This window comes from Pseudophryne corroboree, chromosome 12 (genome assembly GCF_028390025.1).
Source record: "Pseudophryne corroboree isolate aPseCor3 chromosome 12, aPseCor3.hap2, whole genome shotgun sequence".
NCBI classification, from domain to species: domain Eukaryota; kingdom Metazoa; phylum Chordata; class Amphibia; order Anura; family Myobatrachidae; genus Pseudophryne; species Pseudophryne corroboree.
Window position 1 is genome coordinate 33,418,265 of NC_086455.1, and position 22,724 is coordinate 33,440,988.

The 22,724-nt window shown below is 44.2% G+C and overlaps 1 long non-coding RNA gene across 1 annotated transcript in view; it reads left to right on the plus strand.

Annotated features, from left to right (window-relative positions):
* Nucleotides 1-7,024, plus strand: part of LOC134979894 (uncharacterized) — a 50,803-nt gene extending 43,779 nt beyond the window's left edge. The window contains exon 4 of the long non-coding RNA XR_010190295.1: nucleotides 6,961-7,024. This is a non-coding gene — a long non-coding RNA (uncharacterized LOC134979894). The remainder of the gene's footprint in view (nucleotides 1-6,960) is intronic.
* The last annotated feature ends 15,700 nt before the right edge of the window (nucleotides 7,025-22,724 follow it).

Sequence of the window (22,724 nt, forward strand, 5' to 3'; positions counted from 1 at the left end):
CACAGCCGTGAACTACCGCACTGTACTGTGTCTGCTGCTAATATATAGACTGGTTGATAAAGAGATAGTATACTCGTAACTAGTATGTATGTATAAAGAAAGAAAAAAAAACCACGGTTAGGTGGTATATACAATTATGGACGGGCTGCCGAGTGCCGACACAGAGGTAGCCACAGCCGTGAACTACCGCACTGTACTGTGTCTGCTGCTAATATATAGACTGGTTGATAAAGAGATAGTATACTCGTAACTAGTATGTATGTATAAAGAAAGAAAAAAAAAACCACGGTTAGGTGGTATATACAATTATGGACGGGCTGCCGAGTGCCGACACAGAGGTAGCCACAGCCGTGAACTACCGCACTGTACTGTGTCTGCTGCTAATATATAGACTGGTTGATAAAGAGATAGTATACTTGTAACTAGTATGTATGTATAAAGAAAGAAAAAAAAACCACGGTTAGGTGGTATATACAATTATGGACGGGCTGCCGAGTGCCGACACAGAGGTAGCCACAGCCGTGAACTACCGCACTGTACTGTGTCTGCTGCTAATATATAGACTGGTTGATAAAGAGATAGTATACTCGTAACTAGTATGTATGTATAAAGAAAGAAAAAAAAACCACGGTTAGGTGGTATATACAATTATGGACGGGCTGCCGAGTGCCGACACAGAGGTAGCCACAGCCGTGAACTACCGCACTGTACTGTGTCTGCTGCTAATATATAGACTGGTTGATAAAGAGATAGTATACTCGTAACTAGTATGTATGTATAAAGAAAGAAAAAAAAACCACGGTTAGGTGGTATATACAATTATGGACGGGCTGCCGAGTGCCGACACAGAGGTAGCCACAGCCGTGAACTACCGCACTGTACTGTGTCTGCTGCTAATATATAGACTGGTTGATAAAGAGATAGTATACTCGTAACTAGTATGTATGTATAAAGAAAGAAAAAAAAAACACGGTTAGGTGGTATATACAATTATGGATGGGCTGCCGAGTGCCGACACAGAGGTAGCCACAGCCGTGAACTACCGCACTGTACTGTGTCTGCTGCTAATATATAGACTGGTTGATAAAGAGATAGTATACTCGTAACTAGTATGTATGTATAAAGAAAGAAAAAAAAACCACGGTTAGGTGGTATATACAATTATGGACGGGCTGCCGAGTGCCGACACAGAGGTAGCCACAGCCGTGAACTACCGCACTGTACTGTGTCTGCTGCTAATATAGACTGGTTGATAAAGAGATAGTATACTCGTAACTAGTATGTATGTATAAAGAAAGAAAAAAAAACACGGTTAGGTGGTATATACAATTATGGACGGGCTGCCGAGTGCCGACACAGAGGTAGCCACAGCCGTGAACTACCGCACTGTACTGTGTCTGCTGCTAATATAGACTGGTTGATAAAGAGATAGTATACTCGTAACTAGTATGACTATAAAGAAAGAAAAAAAAACCACGGTTAGGTGGTATATACAATTATGGACGGGCTGCCGAGTGCCGACACAGAGGTAGCCACAGCCGTGAACTACCGCACTGTACTGTGTCTGCTGCTAATATATAGACTGGTTGATAAAGAGATAGTATACTCGTAACTAGTATGTATGTATAAAGAAAGAAAAAAAAACCACGGTTAGGTGGTATATACAATTATGGACGGGCTGCCGAGTGCCGACACAGAGGTAGCCACAGCCGTGAACTACCGCACTGTACTGTGTCTGCTGCTAATATATAGACTGGTTGATAAAGAGATAGTATACTCGTAACTAGTATGTATGTATAAAGAAAGAAAAAAAAACCACGGTTAGGTGGTATATACAATTATGGACGGGCTGCCGAGTGCCGACACAGAGGTAGCCACAGCCGTGAACTACCGCACTGTACTGTGTCTGCTGCTAATATATAGACTGGTTGATAAAGAGATAGTATACTCGTAACTATACAGAAATGGGTTCTCTGCGCACTGAGGTGTTAATCTGAGGCGGGCTGTGCTGCTGGTAATGAGGGGTGTCCCACCCCCCCTTAAATGGTAAGTATACAGATGTGGATAAAACCACAGGGAACCAGCGCTCAAACCCTATTTGTAGTGGTGAGTGATACGGTTATAAAGTGAAGCTAAAATCAATAATTAAAAAGCAGGTAATATACTTAAGGTTGTTTATTCTAAGATGCTGAGATACTTTCTTTCCCAACAGGTATAAATTCGGTTTAAAAGTCAATCAGTGATTGGGGCACGCTCCTGGTTTGAGCTTAAATTCTGAAGTGCAAGGTTCAATTGAAAGAACAAATGCTGTAATCTTTGTAAAGTCGAAAAAAAGAAAAAGAAAAATGCCACAAAAAAATATTAATGATAATATGTACTAAAGTCCAAAAGGTTTACAAGTCTATACAGACAGCGGCGTCCCGCTAATCTGTGCTCTGAAGTGAAGGATTCTCTTGTGAAGTGATGAACAGTTGACAGCGGTAGTGTATGCTTTGGTTAGAGTGGAGAATAAGGACCCTGGACTGGCGCTATTCCTCCTGCAGCACGTCCCACAGTAGAGCGCCCGAATCAGGCCCGCTCTGTGGGGCCGCTTACCTGGGGTGTGCGCCTGTCACAGAGGCGAAGTGGACCCGGCCGGGGCTCTCCGAGCGGCTGGCCGCGCCTCTCCTCCTCCTACAGGGACTTACCTTCTCCCTTCCCCTCCGCCTTCCACTCTCCTCTGTCTCGGGCTTCTTCCGTCGCCTGGCAACCGGTTGCTTCCGGAACTCCGGATCACGTGACCGGATGGTTTGCGGAAAGGATTAGCAGTACTGTCCTTCTTTGTAGTGAATATTCGTCCTCAGTCCAATGTAGTATAGATGGGTAGCTCCAACGCGTTTCGACCTGTTAGGGTCTTCCTCTGGGAGGAAGACCCTAACAGGTCGAAACGCGTTGGAGCTACCCATCTATACTACATTGGACTGAGGACGAATATTCACTACAAAGAAGGACAGTACTGCTAATCCTTTCCGCAAACCATCCGGTCACGTGATCCGGAGTTCCGGAAGCAACCGGTTGCCAGGCGACGGAAGAAGCCCGAGACAGAGGAGAGTGGAAGGCGGAGGGGAAGGGAGAAGGTAAGTCCCTGTAGGAGGAGGAGAGGCGCGGCCAGCCGCTCGGAGAGCCCCGGCCGGGTCCACTTCGCCTCTGTGACAGGCGCACACCCCAGGTAAGCGGCCCCACAGAGCGGGCCTGATTCGGGCGCTCTACTGTGGGACGTGCTGCAGGAGGAATAGCGCCAGTCCAGGGTCCTTATTCTCCACTCTAACCAAAGCATACACTACCGCTGTCAACTGTTCATCACTTCACAAGAGAATCCTTCACTTCAGAGCACAGATTAGCGGGACGCCGCTGTCTGTATAGACTTGTAAACCGTTTGGACTTTAGTACATATTATCATTAATATTTTTTTGTGGCATTTTTCTTTTTCTTTTTTTCGACTTTACAAAGATTACAGCATTTGTTCTTTCAATTGAACCTTGCACTTCAGAATTTAAGCTCAAACCAGGAGCGTGCCCCAATCACTGATTGACTTTTAAACCGAATTTATACCTGTTGGGAAAGAAAGTATCTCAGCATCTTAGAATAAACAACCTTAAGTATATTACCTGCTTTTTCATTATTGATTTTAGCTTCACTTTATAACCGTATCACTCACCACTACAAATAGGGTTTGAGCGCTGGTTCCCTGTGGTTTTATCCACATCTGTATATATACTCGTAACTAGTATGTATGTATAAAGAAAGAAAAAAAAACCACGGTTAGGTGGTATATACAATTATGGACGGGCTGCCGAGTGCCGACACAGAGGTAGCCACAGCCGTGAACTACCGCACTGTACTGTGTCTGCTGCTAATATATAGACTGGTTGATAAAGAGATAGTATACTCGTAACTAGTATGTATGTATAAAGAAAGAAAAAAAAACACGGTTAGGTGGTATATACAATTATGGATGGGCTGCCGAGTGCCGACACAGAGGTAGCCACAGCCGTGAACTACCGCACTGTACTGTGTCTGCTGCTAATATATAGACTGGTTGATAAAGAGATAGTATACTCGTAACTAGTATGTATGTATAAAGAAAGAAAAAAAAACCACGGTTAGGTGGTATATACAATTATGGACGGGCTGCCGAGTGCCGACACAGAGGTAGCCACAGCCGTGAACTACCGCACTGTACTGTGTCTGCTGCTAATATAGACTGGTTGATAAAGAGATAGTATACTCGTAACTAGTATGTATGTATAAAGAAAGAAAAAAAAACACGGTTAGGTGGTATATACAATTATGGACGGGCTGCCGAGTGCCGACACAGAGGTAGCCACAGCCGTGAACTACCGCACTGTACTGTGTCTGCTGCTAATATAGACTGGTTGATAAAGAGATAGTATACTCGTAACTAGTATGACTATAAAGAAAGAAAAAAAAACCACGGTTAGGTGGTATATACAATTATGGACGGGCTGCCGAGTGCCGACACAGAGGTAGCCACAGCCGTGAACTACCGCACTGTACTGTGTCTGCTGCTAATATATAGACTGGTTGATAAAGAGATAGTATACTCGTAACTAGTATGTATGTATAAAGAAAGAAAAAAAAACCACGGTTAGGTGGTATATACAATTATGGACGGGCTGCCGAGTGCCGACACAGAGGTAGCCACAGCCGTGAACTACCGCACTGTACTGTGTCTGCTGCTAATATAGACTGGTTGATAAAGAGATAGTATACTCGTAACTAGTATGACTATAAAGAAAGAAAAAAAAAACACGGTTAGGTGGTATATACAATTATGGACGGGCTGCCGAGTGCCGACACAGAGGTAGCCACAGCCGTGAACTACCGCACTGTACTGTGTCTGCTGCTAATATATAGACTGGTTGATAAAGAGATAGTATACTCGTAACTAGTATGTATGTATAAAGAAAGAAAAAAAAAACACGGTTAGGTGGTATATACAATTATGGACGGGCTGCCGAGTGCCGACACAGAGGTAGCCACAGCCGTGAACTACCGCACTGTACTGTGTCTGCTGCTAATATAGACTGGTTGATAAAGAGATAGTATACTCGTAACTAGTATGTATGTATACAGAAAGAAAAAAAAACCACGGTTAGGTGGTATATACAATTATGGACGGGCTGCCGAGTGCCGACACAGAGGTAGCCACCGCCGTGAACTACCGCACTGTACTGTGTCTGCTGCTAATATAGACTGGTTGATAAAGAGATAGTATACTCGTAACTAGTATGACTATAAAGAAAGAAAAAAAAACCACGGTTAGGTGGTATATACAATTATGGACGGGCTGCCGAGTGCCGACACAGAGGTAGCCACAGCCGTGAACTACCGCACTGTACTGTGTCTGCTGCTAATATAGACTGGTTGATAAAGAGATAGTATACTACTAATATTATATATACTGGTGGTCAGGTCACTGGTCACTAGTCACACTGGCAGTGGCACTCCTGCAGCAAAAGTGTGCACTGTTTAATTTTAATATAATATTATGTACTCCTGGCTCCTGCTATAACCTATAACTGGCACTGCAGTGCTCCCCAGTCTCCCCCACAATTATAAGCTGTGTGAGCTGAGCACAGTCAGATATATATATACATTGATGCAGCACACTGGGCTGAGCAGTGCACACAGATATGGTATGTGACTGAGTCACTGTGTGTATCGTTTTTTTCAGGCAGAGAACGGATATATTAAATAAAACAAACAACTGCACTGTCTGGTGGTCACTGTGGTCGTCAGTCACTAAACTCTGCACTCTCTTCTACAGTATCACAGCCTCAGGTCAATCTCTCTCTCTCTCTCTCAACCCTAATCTAAATGGAGAGGACGCCAGCCACGTCCTCTCCCTATCAATCTCAATGCACGTGTGAAAATGGCGGCGACGCGCGGCTCCTTATATAGAATCCGAGTCTCGCGATAGAATCCGAGCCTCGCGAGAATCCGACAGCGTCATGATGACGTTCGGGCGCGCTCGGGTTAACCGAGCAAGGCGGGAAGATCCGAGTCGCTCGGACCCGTGAAAAAAAACATGAAGTTCGTGCGGGTTCGGATTCAGAGAAACCGAACCCGCTCATCTCTACCGTTAACAGGCAGCCCTTTCTCTGGCCCATGATACAGTATGTGTGATATGTTTGATCTTTAAAAGCTCTCCTATCTGTCGGCAGCTGTCTCCTGTCTGATGTTATCACTTGGGGAAGGAAGCGTCTCCTGATCTCCGTCTGATGGTCACGCCTCCTGATGACTGCAGGGCGGCCTTCATGATGATGTGGCTCAGGCTGCCCAAACCTTTCTGTAGTTGTACCTCCTTCTCACAAGGTCCCAGCACAAATCTCGGTCTGCCACAACACCCACTAGTAACTATTGAACACCATTATAGATGGTTTACACTCCACTTTTATGAGGTATCACATAAGTTAAAAAAAAAGATATTTTTTTTTACTTTTGAAAATCTGTTTAAAGTACCATAATGAGAGGACCCTTTAGTTCTGGGAACTTGAAGGTAATCTTACCCTTGTCTTCACTCCTCCATTGTGCTCTGAAATTTTTTTCATGTGAAAGTAGAAATAGAAGTAACATCATTCTGAGGACATAATGTGCCAGGTAAAGCCTAAGTATTCTAGTTACTAGAAGTTGCATCATCTAGATTGCAGCATGCATCAGGATTAAGAGGTGTTTGAGAGTATTTAATAAAATTTCATACCAGCAGTTTCAAAATGCTTAATTTTAGAGTGAATGTGGCAACCCATTCAGGGGCATAATTAGCACATAACAAACTGTTGACTGTCTTATACAAAGTATATAGAATACAGGCATATAAGGGGTTATCAATCACAGAAAGCCATTATATGAGGCAGTTAGTCCAGACCACCTGACCTGAATATTTTATTTATTTTCCAGATGTTGCCACCACCAAGTGTGGGAGTCTGGAGGAATATCAGGAGGATGTAGCTGTGAAAATGCAAGTACATGTATTGATCTCCTTATAGATTGGATATTTTATGCAATACAGCATTAACAGTATACTGTAGACGGTCATCAGCAATTTTTCCAAACTTTAGGACCTTAACAGTGTACATTTTCCAGATCTCATAGAGGGGCACAAGTAGGGTAAAATAGAGGATATGCAAAAAAAAAATAAAAAAAAATAAAAGAAAGAGCAAGGGAAACATTTATAAAAGGGTATGTGAAATGGTTATTTCATTTGAGTGGGACAATTTTAGTCATTGGGAATACAACTGGATAAGGGCAAACACATGGGTAGCAAATAAAATAAAAAGAAGATGGGTAAATATGTATAATAAGTAAATAAAGGAACTAAAGAATTAAGTATATCAACCAAATAAAATAGAATTAAGTGTATGGACAATATGATTGACAAAAAAAATATGCAAATTGATAAATGCTTAAATGAAGTCAAAATAGAGCAATAGGTAAAATAGTTGAAACTAGTTGTCATATGGATACAAATTTGTGTTGTTTATGGGACAGTTAAGTTTAAATGCTGTAGAGAAAAGTGTGTTTCACAAGAAAGGCCAATCATCGCTATCTGGTTCATATATGACCAGACAGACAAGTGTTTAAATTGCAGATAGTTCAATATTGACTAACTTTGTCACTAATCTAGGTATGTAAATTGTAAAATATTGTATTTTTTTATACATAATTTGAGCAGTTCTACCCGCACTCTCTATTAGTGTTCATGTATATTTTCTAGTTGACATTTGTGCCTTTTAAAATGCTTATTTAGGTGATATTCCAGAGAGCAGGTTATAGAAGCTGTCATTTGCAAGTTAAGCAGCAGCCTATTTGTTGGGACAAAGCCTGCAGTATGCCCACACGAAAAAGAGTAACCTGATTCCAGACACTGAAGCACGTGCCAGGGCTCTCTAAGAAAAACAGACTGAATATTAAGTTATGTATATGTGAATCATTTTCTCAATGAACTGTATTTTGTTGGGACTAATGCTTCCTTGTGTATCTCATTGGTACTTTTATTCAATGAATCAGGTTTTACTGGGAAAATTAGTCTTCAAATGAGAGGTTGGACAAAGGAGTGTACAAATTGAATGGAGGAATGGAGAAATGAAAATCACATCATAAGGACTAGGAAAGTGATGCATAAGAATGAAAAGAACATTGGAAAAATAAGAATAGCTGGAAGCAATTTAAAATGTATAATTGATTCATGGTCTAGGAGAAGGTAATACAGTTCATGAAATAACTGGAGTTTAAGGAAAGGAATATTAGCATGAGTGTGATAAATAGTAGTCACTTATAGATAATGGAAGAGTAAGAAAAAATTAGAAGTGGAAATTGTACTTGAAATTATTAACCACTTGCCTGGCATGGTCGCATCAGATGCGACCATGCCTGCAAGTGCTCTATCTGACGTGGTCGCACAGGATGCGACCAGTCAGATAGAGAGTGTTAGCAGCGGCAGGGAAGATAAACGTCCCTCCGCTGCTGCTGTCAGAGGTCCCTCTGCCTCCCTGCACTCTCCCCCTGTGTCTGCCATGCTGCCGATCACTGTTGAACAGTCAGCATGGCAGGATCCCCCCCCCCCCTCCAGCGGCTGCAGACAATGGCAGCCGCTGGGGAGAGTGAATGAACCCTCCCAAGCCACCCCCTGACCCCCCCCCCCCCTGTATACCTGCAGGCTCTCCCGGCTTTCAAAATGAAAGCCGCGATAGTCGCAATGTTCCCGATGTTCCGATGGTCGCAATGTTCCCGATCGATGTTTCAATGTAAAATTGAAAAAAATATTTTTTTTTTTCCTTTTTTTTTACTAAAATCATTTAGGATAGGGTTAAAGTCATGTTCTTCACTTAATTCACTCATAACCCCCCCCCCCCCCTTCCAACAATTTTGGAGCGATTTTTGGCAAAATAAATCTTCAGTTAAGTGGTTAATAGAACTATAGAGAATAAGGAACATACCAAAGGAATTTTGGGGGACACTGCCCCCCCAAAAAAACAACAAACAAACAGGAATAATAATGAACAATATAGTGATTCACTGATGGTAGAGGTATTGTATTGTTGTTTCACCCTGACTGGATAAAAAAATTGAGGAGAGAGTAAAAGAATTGCCAAGACTGGAAAGAAACCAGAATAAATGAAATATTTACAATGAAGGGAAAACTTTGTTGTCAGATATAAAAAATAGAAATATCTAAAATGAGACCCCTTCAGACTTGCGGCGCGACCCAACATATTGCCTGGTTGGTGACGTCACCGCTGACGCTACCGGAGGTGGTGCTTGTAGATAATCATTTCCATGCACCGACTCCTTCTATGCAAAGAACGAATGCCGGGTCGCCTTGACCCGGCTTACCCGTTCACACTGCACCGCATCCCGGGTCGATTCCGGATTCAACCAAGATCAAGACCTGGGATGAAATGCTGGGACACTTGACCTGGGATATTCTTTCAGGACCCTTTCACACTGAGCAAATACCCGGGTTGAGGCGCGCTCATGTGCAATATCCCAGGAAATATTTGTCAGCGTGAAAGGAGTATAATACAACTAATAGATAGATTAGAAGTGGGGAGCGGAGGAATTAGCGTAGGCAGCAGAGGTAATGCAATAAAAGGAAAACTGAGGATTTTATAGGATTACCTTGAGAAAAGCACCTGTTTTCATAATTTCAATTTGCTGAGGTCCTGGGCTTCCTCATCCTGACCAGGTGGTGGTTGAATTATGCAGATGAAGTCTTATCTATAACTGAAGTAAATTAAATTATAGTGTGAAAAACAGATTTTTTTTCAATGCTGCCACAAGAATGAAGGGAACTAGGACTGTCTTTATTACAAGAGTCCCTTTTCAGAGCCAGTAAAGGCCTGCATATCTGCAGGATAGTTACCTGCAGCACAAGTATAGTGGGATGCACCTAACTCTCAGGATCATGCCCCGAGGCCTTCTCTGCATGGCATTGTGACATCAAATATGTGTGTTGGAGGGGGTTGGAGTTCGCTTAGGGTGCAGTAATGCCCTCTTATATCAATACATTGAAAGTGCACAATGACCACTGATTACTGGGAGGCTTTTCAGAATGACCACCCCTCCTGAGAGGCAAAAGTTCAAACTGGCATATGGTCATACAGTACAGTAGGATCTGCTGACTCCAAATCCACACCTCCCCTGATAACAGACTACTCATCACCAGTCTCAGAAAAGTCAGACTCTTTGTGGATAAACTTCATTTCCAGCTAAAAGGGGCAATGATGAAGGATGAAAATAGCCACACACTGCTTCACTAACTCTACAGGTAATGTGTTGCAGATGACTACAGAAGGATCCTCAGACACCCAGAGGCATTTTAGGAAGCAGTATAGGATCAAAGGTGACAACTGAAATAACACAATAAAATTATACAATACAGAGGATTATCAAACCCATACAGTCCTTTGCATCTGTAATCAGGCCAAATTCCTTCCTCACAGTGATAGGATGATCCAACAGAACCATATAAACAAAAGAGAAAACAAAAAAACAACAATGTGTAGTACTGTTTTAAATGATCAATCTCACAACAGAATATCCATGTGTTCGGAAATGGAAAGGTGGTTTCTATATCGTAGATGAGGTAAGTACAGGATTTTGCCACCACTGAAGATATATCTAAGACGTACCAAAAATGACTTTAAGTGTATGTACATACAAACATAGAAACATAGAATTTGACAGCAGATAAGAACCACTTGGCTCATCTAGTCTTCCCTTTTTTTTATCCTTTAGGTAATCTCAAACCTTTTTGAACCTTAATTCTTTGTAAGGATATTCATATGTCTATCCCAAGCATGTTTAAATTGCTCTACAGTCTTAGCCTCTACCACCTCTGATGGGAGGCTATTCCACTTATCCACCACCCTTTCTGTGAAGTACATTTTCCTTAAATTTCGCCTGAACTTGCCTTCCTCCAGTTTTAGTGTATGTTCTAGAGTTCTAATACTTCTCTTCCTTTGAAGAATGTTTCCCTCCTGAACTTTGCTAAAACCCTTGGTATATTTGAAAGTTTCTATCATGTCTCCCCTTTCCCTTCTCTCCTCCATACTATACATGTTAAGATCTTTTAGCCTTTCCGGGTAAGTTTTGTGATGTAGGCCATGCACCATTTTAGTTGCCCTTCTGTGTACACTCTCTAATGTATTTATTGCCTTCTGGAGATATGGTCTCCAGAACTGGACACAGTATTCCAGATGAGGCAGTACCAATGACCTATACAGTGGCATTATTACTAGAGATGAGCGGGTTCGGTTTCTCTGAATCCGAACCCGCCAGAACTTCATGTTTTTTTTCACGGGTCCGAGCGACTCGGATCTTCCCGCCTTGCTCGGTTAACCCGAGCGCGCCCGAACGTCATCATGACGCTGTCGGATTCTCGCGAGGCTCGGATTCTATCGCGAGACTCGGATTCTATATAAGGAGCCGCGCGTCGCCGCCATTTTCACACGTGCATTGAGATTGATAGGGAGAGGACGTGGCTGGCGTCCTCTCCATTTAGATTATAAGAGACTGAGAGAGATTTACTGGAGCTGACTAGGAGGAGTACTGTTACTGTAGAAGTGTAGAGACTGAGTGGAGAGAGTTTACTAGTGAGGACAGTGCAGTTTACTTTATAATCCGTTCTCTGCCTGAAAAAAGCGATACACAGCACACAGTGACTCAGTCACATACCATATCTGTGTGCACTGCTCAGGCTCAGGCCAGTGTGCTGCATCATCTATTATCTATATATAATATTATATATATCTGTCTGACTGCTCAGCTCACACAGCTTATAATTGTGGGGGAGACTGGGGAGCACTACTGCAGTGCCAGTTATAGGTTATAGCAGGAGCCAGGAGTACATAATATATTATATAGTGAGTGACCACCAGACACACAGTGCAGTTTATTTAATATATCCGTTCTCTGCCTGAAAAAAGCGATACACACAGTGACTCAGTCAGTCACATACCATATCTGTGTGCACTGCTCAGGCTCAGGCCAGTGTGCTGCATCATCTATATATATTATATATCTGTCTGACTGCTCAGCTCACACAGCTTATAATTGTGGGGGAGACTGGGGAGCACTACTGCAGTGCCAGTTATAGGTTATAGCAGGAGCCAGGAGTACATAATATATTATATAGTGAGTGACCACCAGACACACAGTGCAGTTTATTTAATATATCCGTTCTCTGCCTGAAAAAAGCGATACACACAGTGACTCAGTCAGTCACATACCATATCTGTGTGCACTGCTCAGGCTCAGGCCAGTGTGCTGCATCATCTATATATATTATATATCTGTCTGACTGCTCAGCTCACACAGCTTATAATTGTGGGGGAGACTGGGGAGCACTACTGCAGTGCCAGTTATAGGTTATAGCAGGAGCCAGGAGTACATATTATATTAAAATTAAACAGTGCACACTTTTGCTGCAGGAGTGCCACTGCCAGTGTGACTGACCAGTGACCTGACCACACTGACCACCAGTATAGTTAGTAGTATACTTATATTGTGATTGCCTGAAAAAGTTAAAAACTCGTCGTGTGACTTCACTTGTGTTTTTTTTTTTTTAATTCTATAAAAATAAAACTCATTCTGCTGACAGACAGTGTCCAGCAGGTCCGTCATTATATAATATATAATATATACCTGTCCGGCTGCAGTAGTGATATATATATATTTTTTATATCATTTATCATCCAGTCGCAGCAGACACAGTACGGTAGTTCACGGCTGTGGCTACCTCTGTGTCTCTGCACTCGGCAGGCAGTCCGTCCATAATTGTAATACCACCTAACCGTGGATTTTTTTCATTCTTCTTTATACATACATAGTTACATAGACATCTTCTCTTTATCAACCAGTCTATATTAGCTGCAGACACAGTACAGTACGGTAGTTCACGGCTGTGGCTACCTCTGTGTCTGCACTCGGCAGGCAGTCCGTCCATAATTGTATACCACCTAACCGTGGATTTTTTTCAGTCTTCTTTATACATACATAGTTACATAGACATCTTCTCTTTATCAACCAGTCTATATTAGCTGCAGACACAGTACAGTACGGTAGTTCACGGCTGTGGCTACCTCTGTGTCTGCAGTCGGCAGGCAGTCCATAATTGTATACTAGTATCCATCTCCATTGTTTACCTGAGGTGCCTTTTAGTTGTGCCTATTAAAATATGGAGAACAAAAATGTTGAGGTTCCAAAATTAGGGAAAGATCAAGATCCACTTCCACCTCGTGCTGAAGCTGCTGCCACTAGTCATGGCCGAGACGATGAAATGCCAGCAACGTCGTCTGCCAAGGCCGATGCCCAATGTCATAGTACAGAGCATGTCAAATCCAAAACACCAAATATCAGAAAAAAAAGGACTCCAAAACCTAAAATAAAATTGTCGGAGGAGAAGCGTAAACTTGCCAATATGCCATTTACCACACGGAGTGGCAAGGAACGGCTGAGGCCCTGGCCTATGTTCATGGCTAGTGGTTCAGCTTCACATGAGGATGGAAGCACTCAGCCTCTCGCTAGAAAAATGAAAAGACTCAAGCTGGCAAAAGCAGCACAGCAAAGAACTGTGCGTTCTTCGAAATCCCAAATCCACAAGAAGAGTCCAATTGTGTCGGTTGCGATGCCTGACCTTCCCAACACTGGACGTGAAGAGCATGCGCCTTCCACCATTTGCACGCCCCCTGCAAGTGCTGGAAGGAGCACCCGCAGTCCAGTTCCTGATAGTCAGATTGAAGATGTCAGTGTTGAAGTACACCAGGATGAGGAGGATATGGGTGTTGCTGGCGCTGGGGAGGAAATTGACCAGGAGGATTCTGATGGTGAGGTGGTTTGTTTAAGTCAGGCACCCGGGGAGACACCTGTTGTCCGTGGGAGGAATATGGCCGTTGACATGCCAGGTGAAAATACCAAAAAAATCAGCTCTTCGGTGTGGAGGTATTTCACCAGAAATGCCGACAACAGGTGTCAAGCCGTGTGTTCCCTTTGTCAAGCTGTAATAAGTAGGGGTAAGGACGTTAACCACCTCGGAACATCCTCCCTTATACGTCACCTGCAGCGCATTCATAATAAGTCAGTGACAAGTTCAAAAACTTTGGGTGACAGCGGAAGCAGTCCACTGACCAGTAAATCCCTTCCTCTTGTAACCAAGCTCACGCAAACCACCCCACCAACTCCCTCAGTGTCAATTTCCTCCTTCCCCTGGAATGCCAATAGTCCTGCAGGCCATGTCACTGGCAATTCTGACGAGTCCTCTCCTGCCTGGGATTCCTCCGATGCATCCTTGCGTGTAACGCCTACTGCTGCTGGCGCTGCTGTTGTTGCCGCTGGGAGTCGATGGTCATCCCAGAGGGGAAGTCGTAAGCCCACTTGTACTACTTCCAGTAAGCAATTGACTGTTCAACAGTCCTTTGCGAGGAAGATGAAATATCACAGCAGTCATCCTACTGCAAAGCGGATAACTGAGGCCTTGACAACTATGTTGGTGTTAGACGTGCGTCCGGTATCCGCCGTTAGTTCACAGGGAACTAGACAATTTATTGAGGCAGTGTGCCCCCGTTACCAAATACCATCTAGGTTCCACTTCTCTAGGCAGGCGATACCGAGAATGTACACGGACGTCAGAAAAAGACTCACCAGTGTCCTAAAAAATGCAGTTGTACCCAATGTCCACTTAACCACGGACATGTGGACAAGTGGAGCAGGGCAGGGTCAGGACTATATGACTGTGACAGCCCACTGGGTAGATGTATGGACTCCCGCCGCAAGAACAGCAGCGGCGGCACCAGTAGCAGCATCTCGCAAACGCCAACTCTTTCCTAGGCAGGCTACGCTTTGTATCACCGCTTTCCAGAATACGCACACAGCTGAAAACCTCTTACGGCAACTGAGGAAGATCATCGCGGAATGGCTTACCCCAATTGGACTCTCCTGTGGATTTGTGGCATCGGACAACGCCAGCAATATTGTGTGTGCATTAAATATGGGCAAATTCCAGCACGTCCCATGTTTTGCACATACCTTGAATTTGGTGGTGCAGAATTTTTTTAAAAACGACAGGGGCGTGCAAGAGATGCTGTCGGTGGCCAGAAAAATTGCGGGACACTTTCGGCGTACAGGCACCACGTACAGAAGACTGGAGCACCACCAAAAACTACTGAACCTGCCCTGCCATCATCTGAAGCAAGAAGTGGTAACGAGGTGGAATTCAACCCTCTATATGCTTCAGAGGTTGGAGGAGCAGCAAAAGGCCATTCAAGCCTATACAATTGAGCACGATATAGGAGGTGGAATGCACCTGTCTCAAGTGCAGTGGAGAATGATTTCAACGTTGTGCAAGGTTCTGATGCCCTTTGAACTTGCCACACGTGAAGTCAGTTCAGACACTGCCAGCCTGAGTCAGGTCATTCCCCTCATCAGGCTTTTGCAGAAGAAGCTGGAGGCATTGAAGAAGGAGCTAAAAGGGAGCGATTCCGCTAGGCATGTGGGACTTGTGGATGCAGCCCTTAATTCGCTTAACAAGGATTCACGGGTGGTCAATCTGTTGAAATCAGAGCACTACATTTTGGCCACCGTGCTCGATCCTAGATTTAAAGCCTACCTTGGATCTCTCTTTCCGGCAGACACAGGTCTGCTGGGGTTGAAAGACCTGCTGGTGACAAAATTGTCAAGTCAAGCGGAACGCGACCTGTCAACATCTCCTCCTTCACATTCTCCCGCAACTGGGGGTGCGAGGAAAAGGCTCAGAATTCCGAGCCCACCCGCTGGCGGTGATGCAGGGCAGTCTGGAGCGACTGCTGATGCTGACATCTGGTCCGGACTGAAGGACCTGACAACGATTACGGACATGTCGTCTACTGTCACTGCATATGATTCTCTCAACATTGATAGAATGGTGGAGGATTATATGAGTGACCGCATCCAAGTAGGCACGTCACACAGTCCGTACTTATACTGGCAGGAAAAAGAGGCAATTTGGAGGCCCTTGCACAAACTGGCTTTATTCTACCTAAGTTGCCCTCCCACAAGTGTGTACTCCGAAAGAGTGTTTAGTGCCGCCGCTCACCTTGTCAGCAATCGGCGTACGAGGTTACATCCAGAAAATGTGGAGAAGAAGATGTTCATTAAAATGAATTATAATCAATTCCTCCGCGGAGACATTGACCAGCAGCAATTGCCTCCACAAAGTACACAGGGAGCTGAGATGGTGGATTCCAGTGGGGACGAATTGATAATCTGTGAGGAGGGGGATGTACACGGTGATATATCGGAGGGTGAAGATGAGGTGGACATCTTGCCTCTGTAGAGCCAGTTTGTGCAAGGAGAGATTAATTGCTTCTTTTTTGGGGGGGGTCCAAACCAACCCGTCATATCAGTCACAGTCGTGTGGCAGACCCTGTCACTGAAATGATGGGTTGGTTAAAGTGTGCATGTCCTGTTTTGTTTATACAACATAAGGGTGGGTGGGAGGGCCCAAGGACAATTCCATCTTGCACCTCTTTTTTCTTTTCTTTTTCTTTGCATCATGTGCTGATTGGGGAGGGTTTTTTGGAAGGGACATCCTGCGTGACACTGCAGTGCCACTCCTAGATGGGCCCGGTGTTTGTGTCGGCCACTAGGGTCGCTAATCTTACTCACACAGTCAGCTACCTCATTGCGCCTCTTTTTTTCTTTGCGTCATGTGCTGTTTGGGGAGGGTTTTTTGGAAGGGACATCCTGCGTGACACTGCAGTGCCACTCCTAGATGGGCCCGGTGTTTGTGTCGGCCACTAGGGTCGCTAATCTTACTCACACAGCTACCTCATTGCGCCTCTTTTTTTCTTTGCGTCATGTGCTGTTTGGGGAGGGTTTTTTGGAAGGGACATCCTGCGTGACACTGCAGTGCCACTCCTAGATGGGCCCGGTGTTTGTGTCGGCCACTAGGGTCGCTAATCTTACTCACACAGCTACCTCATTGCGCCTCTTTTTTTCTTTGCGTCATGTGCTGTTTGGGGAGGGTTTTTTGGAAGGGCCATCCTGCGTGACACTGCAGTGCCACTCCTAGATGGGCCCGGTGTTTGTGTCGGCCACTAGGGTCGCTAATCTTACTCACACAGCTACCTCATTGCGCCTCTTTTTTTCTTTGCGTCATGTGCTGTTTGGGGAGGGTTTTTTGGAAGGGACATCCTGCGTGACACTGCAGTGCCACTCCTAGATGGGCCCGGTGTTTGTGTCAGCCACTAGGGTCGCTTATCTTACTCACACAGCGACCTCGGTGCAAATTTTAGGACTAAAAATAATATTGTGAGGTGTGAGGTATTCAGAATAGACTGAAAATGAGTGTAAATTATGGTTTTTGAGGTTAATAATACTTTGGGATCAAAATGACCCCCAAATTCTATGATTTAAGCTGTTTTTTAGTGTTTTTTGAAAAAAACACCCGAATCCAAAACACACCCGAATCCGACAAAAAAAATTCGGTGAGGTTTTGCCAAAACGCGTTCGAACCCAAAACACGGCCGCGGAACCGAACCCAAAACCAAAACACAAAACCCGAAAAATTTCAGGCGCTCATCTCTAATTATTACTTCTTTTTTTCCTGCTACTGATTTCTCTCCCTATGCAACCAAGCATAGGATGTAATGTAGGAGACACATTTAAAGGTATCTTTTACCAGGAACTTCATAACTAAGCAGTGAATCAGGATGTGATTATGCATACCCAACTTACTTAAAAGAGAGGTGGGTTCCTCATACCCGTTTTTCTTTATACACAAATTCCACACCAAGGAACACAGAAAGCCGAAAAGGGATCTTTTTCAAGGTATTTTTGCCATTACCATCAGGATTGGGAAGCTCAGCTCTGTGTATGACCATAGGATTGTACTTTTCTATGACAATTTTTATGACATTTTATATTTTGGATTAAAATTTCAGCTTTCTATGTTCCTTGTCTATGTATTAAGCCTGGAGAAGTGATAAATCAGTGATAAGTGGAAGGTGATAACGCACCATCCAATAATGCCAGGTTTGAAAAATGTCAGGAGCTGATTGGCTGGTACTTTATCACTTTCATCTTATCACTTCTTTATCACTGCTTTATCACTTCTCCAGGCTTAATACATTTGCCCCTTAGTTCCTTAGTGGAACTTTGTGTGAGACTGTAATGTGATATGCTGGAGACAACAAGTCTCCGTGCTTAGCTCCAGAGAGAGCTGCACATGAATCTATTCCTGCAACCCTGCACCACTGCCTACCTGCAGCATACGCTTATCGGATGGTAAGCTGTATACTAGGCTGTTCAAAGCTTGAGTCATCTGCCTGTGCGTGCCTACATAACTCTTCCAATAACAACACCTGCACACACATCATTACCAACAAGGGAAACACTTTTAATGTGTTTAGAAATTCAGTTACTGCTCATCTTATTGCACCTTCTCAAACTTTATTATATGTGTTAAATAATATGAATCATCTAGGTCAGGCCTGGCCAACCTGTGGCTCTCCTGCTGTTGTGAAACTACACATCCCAGCATGCTCTGCCACAGCTTTAGCATTTCCTAATAGCAAAAGTGTAGAAGGGCATGCTGTTACTTGTAGTTTCACAACAGCTGGAGAGCCACAGGTTGGCCAGACCTGATCTAGCTGCATAAGGGCCTAGCCTGCATTCAACAAGGAACATATCCTAAAATGTTGACCCCCTCCCACAGGTAACAGGTACTGCCATCTTCTCATGCTGAAGTCAAAATTTTCAAAAGAAGGCACTTTTGCATTTTTTTTTTAGCTTTCATAATGACTCATAATTGCTGTTTAAAAAAAACAACTAAAGTTTATTACTGTGTTTTTATTTAAATAAAAAATAATTGTAAATCAGTGAAAATGAAACTATTGACCCAATATTGTGAATAGTATCTTTACCTGAGCCAGAAGAGAATTGTGCTTTTTTATTCTAAGGTTTATTATGCAGCTCCATACAGCACCTTGTTATTGTTTAACAAATGTGTCCTGGTACACTGTTGATCAAGTTGCAAGGCATATCACCTCTCTGCGCACCAGGAGGTCAAGCATATTTCACCTAACATGTGCATCTTATTTGCATAAATAAAACAACTGACAGTGACAAAAAACCTGCATTGCTAGATTAAGCTGATCGCTTTCATACAGTGTGCAGCATTTGTATTTATACCTATGCTCATCTGCAACTTTGTATGTGTTTAAAACTAATTCCAGTGTGGATAATGCAACCCAGCTTCTATAGAATACTGGGGGTCATTCCGAGTTGATCGCTCGCTAGTAGTTTTTAGCAGCCGTTTAAACGCTATGCCGCCACCCACTGGGAGTGTATTTTAGCTTAGCAGAAGTGCAAACGTTTTTATCGCAGAGCGCCTGCAAAATATTTTTGTGTAGTTTCAGAGTAGCTCAAAACCTACTCAGCGCTTACAATCACTTCAGGCTATTCAGTTCCGGATTTGACGTCACACACCCGCCCAGCCACGCCTGCGTTTTCCCTGGCACGCCTGCGTTTTTCCGAACACTCCCTGAAAATGGTCAGTTGCCACCCAGAAATGCCCACTACCTGTCAATCACTCTGCGGCAACCAGTGCGACTGAAATGCATCGCTAGACCTTGTGCAAAACTGCATCGTTCGTTGTGCCCGTAATTCGCGCGTGTGCATTGCACCGCATACGCATGCGCAGAACTGAGGTTTTTTAGCCTGATTGCTGTGCTGCAAACAAATGCAGCTAGAGATAAACTCGGAATGACCACCACTGTGAGAAGTGTTTCACTGCAACAGCGATGGGAATAAAATGCGAACTGAAGAAAAATAAAACAGCATTCTTTTTCTCTTGGAGGGTCTCAGTTATACCAGACTTCTGATGCCATATGGTGTGTACACGCTAAGACTCTGAGGAAACGTCTGTATATAGGTGCATTCTATTTTAAAAGTGACTCAGGGGGAGATGTACTAAGCCTGAAAAGTGATAAATATCACTGTGATAAAGCACCAGCCAATCGGCTCCTAACTGCCATGTCACAGGCTGTGTTTGAAAAATGACAGTTAGGAGCCGATTGGCTGGTGCTTTATCACAGTGATATTTATCACTTTTCAAGCTTAGTACATCTGGCCCTCAATGTTAAATCTCAGGCTGCTGATTTTTATCAGGATATTAAATGAACTGGATAATGTAATAAATGCGCCTTCAAAACAATCTTCCTATTCGCAAAGAAAGCTTACATGTTTCAGTCATTGCTGCTTCTTTCCTGCAGGACACATTAATAAATTACATACCATAAAATTGCACATTTGGATGATTCAATTGGATTTCATTAATTCTGCCCATTATGCAATTTCAGCACAGGTAGTGGGCTATAATTACTGCACGATAATAGCAATTACACAAGCCTGTTACTTAGTACGCTTCAGATACAGATGCGTGTCTAGTTATTGCTAAGAGTTAGGTTTGTTAAGGAGCTAGAACATGTATTAAAAATATCTGCAGACTTATTTAATGACATAGTACAAATTGTACGCAAGTGTTTTAACCAACTGCAAATAAATATTAGCTTCGGGTGATCAGTAATACCTAGAATAAAATTGCAGTCTTTACTGAAAATCTCCCTATTAATGCATTAAATTAAATGCGCTCGCCACAGGTTCTAGTCTCACTGCATGGGTGTCGTGGACACCCACAAGCCGGAATAGGCCCTGTGTGTCGGCATTCCATCGTGCAGCATTGTGATCGCTCAGGATTCCGGCGTCGGCATGGTGACCACCGGGATCCTGAGTGGCGGTCACGTGATTGCATCCCAACTGAAGATGTATGGTCTGATCCATAAAGTAATCATTGGTTGCCCCATAGAATAAAGTCTGCTTTACCATATACCAATTGTTAGATATACAGTATACTACAGTCGGTGTTCTATTTGCACAGAGACCATATCTACAATGCAGATTGTATTTCACTACTAACCAAAAAAACATCCATAAAACTGGACTTATTTTTGTATCATTAATTTGAAAGAAATATAGACGTGTCCACATATCTCTATCCTCGAACCACATAAATTAGCCCCAGTTGGCGAGCTACAGACGTTGTGACTCAGCCACGCCATGCATCTTTCAAAGGGGTAAATTTACTAAACTGTGACTTTTTTAAAAAAAGTGGAGGTGTTGCCCATAACAGCCAATCAGATTCTATCTATTATCTTTTACAAGGTGCTAGATGAATTATTAGTATGATCTGATTGGTTGCTATGGGCCACATCTCACCACAGACTTTTTCAATAAAACGTGCAAATTATTCACATAGCTACTGTAATGCCAAAAAAAGAACTGAGATTCTCACCTGTGTAAAAAGGCAAGACGCGGAGGTCTGACATGATCGAGCTACGATCGGTTACTCAGACATGCGGGGGGACGCCCAGAACAGGGCTAGACCGACCCGCATGTCTGGCTCTGCCCAGCCGCACAAGTACAAAAGCATTGCACGGATGCGATGCTTTTGTACTTGACGTGTAACTCCCTACCAGCGCAGCTCCTGCATGCTGGCAGGGAACTACTCGTAGCTGTGAGCCGCTGCGGCCCGCCCCAAGCATGGTCCGGGCATGCCTGTATTGAACGGACCGCGCCCCTAAAATGGCGGCCAAAATCCTCCGGCAAGTGACCGCCTCTGCCTGTCAATCAGGCAGAGACGATCGCAGGGCTAAGATGGCCGTCAGCTGTCTGGCATGCGCCGGTGCACTGTGGCGCTGGCTCAGTTCAGGCCTGATCGCAGCAGTGTTCAGGTCTGAATTAGGCCCATTGTTCTCCATAATCTTCTTGATACCAATTTAATTGTGACACTAATTTAGTGTGCCTATTAGCTACTTTGCATGCTGCTACAATGTGAATAAGATTCAAAACTGAGGAAAACACATGATAGTCCAAGAAGCGCTATCCATTGGGGAACTTCTAAGTCATAACCAGGGCCAGTTCTACACCTTGTGGCGCCCAGTGCGAAAGTTTCCACTGGTGCCCCCCTCCTCCCCACCCCCTGCAGCAAAACAGTTTGTGCGCGCAAAAGAAATAGGGGAGTAGCCTCATAGGGGAGGGGCATGGCCACAGTTATGCTCCCAGTAGCAGTGACCCAGATTTTCCCCAAGTAGTTGTGTCCCCCAGTTGATTTGCCCCCAGTAGTTGTGCCCCCTGTTGATTTGCCCCCAGTAGTTGTGCCCCCGTTGCTTTGCCCCCAGTAGTTGTGCCCCCTGTTGCTTTGCCCCCAGTAGTTGTGCCCCCTGTTGCTTTGCCCCTGGCAGTTGTGCCCCCTCTTTCTTTGCCCCCAGTAGTTGTGCCCCCTCTTTCTTTGCCCCCAGTAGTTGTGCCCCGTTTCTTTGCCCCCAGTAGTTGTGCCCCCTCTTTCTTTGCCCCCACTAGTTGTGCCCCGTTTCTTTGCCCCCAGCAGATGTGCCCCCTCTTTCTTTGTCCCCAGCAGTTGTGCCCCCTCTTTCTTTGCCCCCAGTAGCGGTGCCCCATTTCTTTGCCCCCAGCAGCTGTGCCCCCTCTTTCTTTGCCCCCAGTAGTTGTGCCCCCTCTTTCTTTGCCCCTAGTAGTTGTGCCCCCTCTTTCTTTGCCCCCAGAAGTTGTGCCCCGTTCTTTGCCCCCAGCAGCTGTGCCCCCTCTTTCTTTGCCCCCATTAGTTG